Source organism: Rhagoletis pomonella, unplaced genomic scaffold (genome assembly GCF_013731165.1).
Source record: "Rhagoletis pomonella isolate Grant_MI unplaced genomic scaffold, Rhpom_1.0 Rhpom_scaffold_00007, whole genome shotgun sequence".
Classification (NCBI taxonomy): Eukaryota; Metazoa; Arthropoda; class Insecta; order Diptera; family Tephritidae; genus Rhagoletis; species Rhagoletis pomonella.
The window spans coordinates 57409627-57413247 of record NW_023458561.1 but is presented as its reverse complement, the minus strand read 5'-3'; the positions used below and the strand labels follow the sequence as shown (position 1 = coordinate 57413247).

General features: G+C 36.3%; 1 protein-coding gene across 1 annotated transcript in view; it reads right to left on the bottom strand.

Annotated features, from left to right (window-relative positions):
- The window catches only part of LOC118743163, an 87085-nt gene extending 83470 nt beyond the window's left edge, over positions 1 to 3615 (bottom strand). The window contains exon 1 of the mRNA XM_036475695.1: positions 2741 to 3615. The gene's annotated coding sequence lies outside the window, so the exon portion shown is untranslated. The remainder of the gene's footprint in view (positions 1 to 2740) is intronic.
- Between the last annotated feature and the right edge of the window lie 6 nt (positions 3616 to 3621).

Sequence of the window (3621 nt, the reverse complement as noted above, 5' to 3'; positions counted from 1 at the left end):
GCCAAATTACCAGAAACAAAAGCAAGCATGAAACAACACCGAAATAATAAAAAAAAACACAGCGAAAGATAAAATCGAGCAATTTAAATTTAATTTTTTTTATAAACATATGTACATATCTACATACATACATACAAAAATTTGGTTTTGATTCGAGCGTAGATAGGGGACTCAAAAAACAAGGCGAGGTAAATTTCATACAAACACTTCGCCCTCCCTGGGTTTTTCTGCTCGATGAAAGGGCTATAGCCAGGCAAACCAACAAGTTAATGCCGGCAAATGAATAACCCGTTAATACATACATACATACATATGTATGTACTTATTTAGCATGATAGTTGAGCTTGTTTGTGGTGTTAATAAGGGTAGAAAGCCAGTTGAGTAGAGCGGCTCTTGTTTGCGCGTACGAAAGGATGATGATGAAACACATTTGAAAATGTTCCGAGCTGGAAATACCGAAAAAATTTGGAAAAAACAACACTTCTTTAATCTGATTATGGTAAAAATAACAAATGTGTATATGTACATAATTATGTTTTTATAAGAATTTACACTAAGCTTTGTTTTTAGCAGCTCAAACACGTATGGAACATTTAATATATAAGAAATCTGAAATGGACGTTATGCGATCAACGTTATGTTGATTTAACTTGGGTTCGTCAAACTGATCTCGCTTAGCCCAAAACTAGTCGCTGGTACGAGGGGAGCAGTTCCCGCCCGCAAGTCATTTAAGCGAATGAAGCGAGGTTCTTTCTTCCACGCGTCTTTCTATGTTCGCCCCATGCCACTGCGTTTTGAAACTGACCTGCGGATAACGTACTCTCGAGCTGTCGTTCAGTTTCCGTTTACTTATTTGTTCAGTTTAATGTACATCTTCCAACTTCCTATTTACATAGGCCTTTTACCAATCCCCGTTCACCATACTAGGATATTTTTACCATCGGACACTATAAGTGTTTCAGTGTTTCAGTACGAGAGTCTGGTGGAGAGTTTGTACATGTTTTCGGAGGTTCGCCTGACCCATTATTTTGCAATACGGTTCTTATGTCAACTTATAGTGTAATATGACTCAAAAGTATTTAGGTTACGATTAAGAGGGAAATGCTTTATGCACTGGCCGGGGCGCTAGTCTCTATACTACCTTCCCCGCGTGTGGGACTCCCACCGAAGCGTGTTGGGCTGGGCGTTTCACTCGGGTGTCCTCAGTAGACATCCGTCTTCTCGCTTGCAGCAAGGTAAGAATTCCACGTATCTCGCGACAGCTTGCGACTTGTCTGCACTGGAGATCATTACCCCAATTATCTTGTTCGGGGTTATGTCTCCGTATCTGAGTCTACCCCGTCCATTCTGTGAAGATATTCTCGGAAGTAGCCGTGACCGGTAAGGAATTGCGTCAGGTAGAAATCGATTTTCCCGTGCAGTCTTTTCAACCATGTTGACCTCGGCTATCAGGGTGTGCGTCCATCGACCTTTTGTGCTCGCATTCCAGTTTTGTTGCCACTGCTTGTTGCTTGGATTCACAATAGGACGCATGGGCATTTTCTGTCCTTATGCACCAAAATCTGTTTAAATTCTATAGGATTTCCTCTTTAATTTGATACCCATAAGTACTTCTTCTCTAAGCACATTTCACTGAATTTTTTTTAATAATTTTTGAATTACTGACGTCAGAGTGAAACACTAAAAGCGCAATTTTACTATATTTGGCCCACGGTTTCGTGAATATATTGATATTTGTGTTTACAATTTACTATCGCGCGGCGTTTATAAAAAAAAAAAATTATTAAATAAAAAAAGAAAATATAGCCAATACTGGTCATGAAAAGGAGTTTCTATTATTGCCATCAGTGCAAATTACAAATCCCAAAAAAATTTGGAAATTTTGATGACAATTTTTTTAAGTTTGATACACTTTTTTTGAAATTTGTGCTTTGAAACTTTTATTTATGTATGTGGCTTCTATTATAGATTGAATTATATTTTAAATGAAAATTATTGAAAATTAATAAATTTACGTAAGTTGCAAACAATATCATTTTGAATTTCGGTGCTAATTAGTTGAACGCAAGTCTTGGTATCAAAGCTATTCTGGGCATTACGCACTAATGCTTCTCTTTCAACTGTGATTTATTTTCAACTTCCAAGCAATACAAAAAGCATTTCTTTCTTGTTGAATAATTTCAAAACTTTATTACAATTTATTTGTGATGACTTTGCGGAATGTGTATCCGATTGAGATTTGTATGTACGCGAATATATACACAAATCGTTTGTAAGCGCACAAACTTTCTCAAAAAAAAACATCTTTTTTAATAACAAAAGAAAAGCAGCGAACCGATGGCTGCTACAAATCAAGACAGCACATAAATAAATCAAAAAATGTTCATACATATACATATGTATTTATGTATATATACATATACATATCTAACTCTATGACTAACCGGTGTAGATGCATACATACTATAATATAACGCTGTCTGCCAGCTATCAGATACACATTGTTCAAATCCACTAAAGCCAGTAAAATAAAAATTAACTGCGGCTGATGGCTAGCAGAGCAGCTTTTCCATACTACATACCTACTCGTCGCATTTGAAGAGCAAAAATCACAAAAACTTGAAAAGAGGGTACATACTGGTATGTAATTGGAATGAATACATAAATATTTATGTGTATTCAATTGATATGTATGTGTAACCCAATATTGATTATTCGAAAACCAAAGAAAAAAACTTACCTTTTGTCTTCCAGCATTAATCGAGCGCTTGTTCCGACAAAGAAATTTGTTTTAGCGGCGGCAAAACGTTAATGTGTGCGACGACTAAGCCACTAAACTCTAACGCAATGACGGAGGTGCTAATTGAAATATCCATATTTCAGCCATCTAAAAGACAGACATTGGACTACATATGTTCGGTTGATTTGTAAGCACTTATGTATGTAGAAAAGTTGCGTGACTATAGCTGGACTAATGGTGGTGCGTGCGGCTAAATTGGTTCGAAATTAGAAAAACCGCTTTTGGCTGTACTTTTACTAGATATCTCAGTTGAGGCGTGATAACTGTTGGCTGCTATTTATTGAGCTAGTTTGCTTGGATTGAAAATGTCAGAATTTTTGGGCGCTTTTAGCTACTAAGTAGCGATTGTAGCTATGGATGGTTAATGGCGGCTGCTTGATAGGTATAAGTTGGCTGTTAATTGCGTTGGCGCTTAACAAAATCACATACAAAAAACATTCAAATACATTATAGCACTAACACTGAGGAGACACTGCTTTAAAAAACAAGGAACACTAACACACAAGCACTAAACGTATTTAGATACATGTTTAAGTATGTATATCTGTATGTATGTATGTACATCTATTAGGTATGATTGTAAACACTTAGAAATTGTAGTAATACTTTCCAACACTTGAATTGGATTTGATTATTATTTGTTTAATTTTATTGTTGTTGTTGTAGCGATGATTCAATTCCACTGCCACTGCCACTGCGACTACAATTCTTAATGTATTATTTTGTTGTTTTTGTTTTTGTTGCTGTTTGAGAACTCTTACGGCCACGCGAATACCACCTTCAATTGTTTTAAGCGCTTTTTTGCGCAAAGCTGTCGCTTA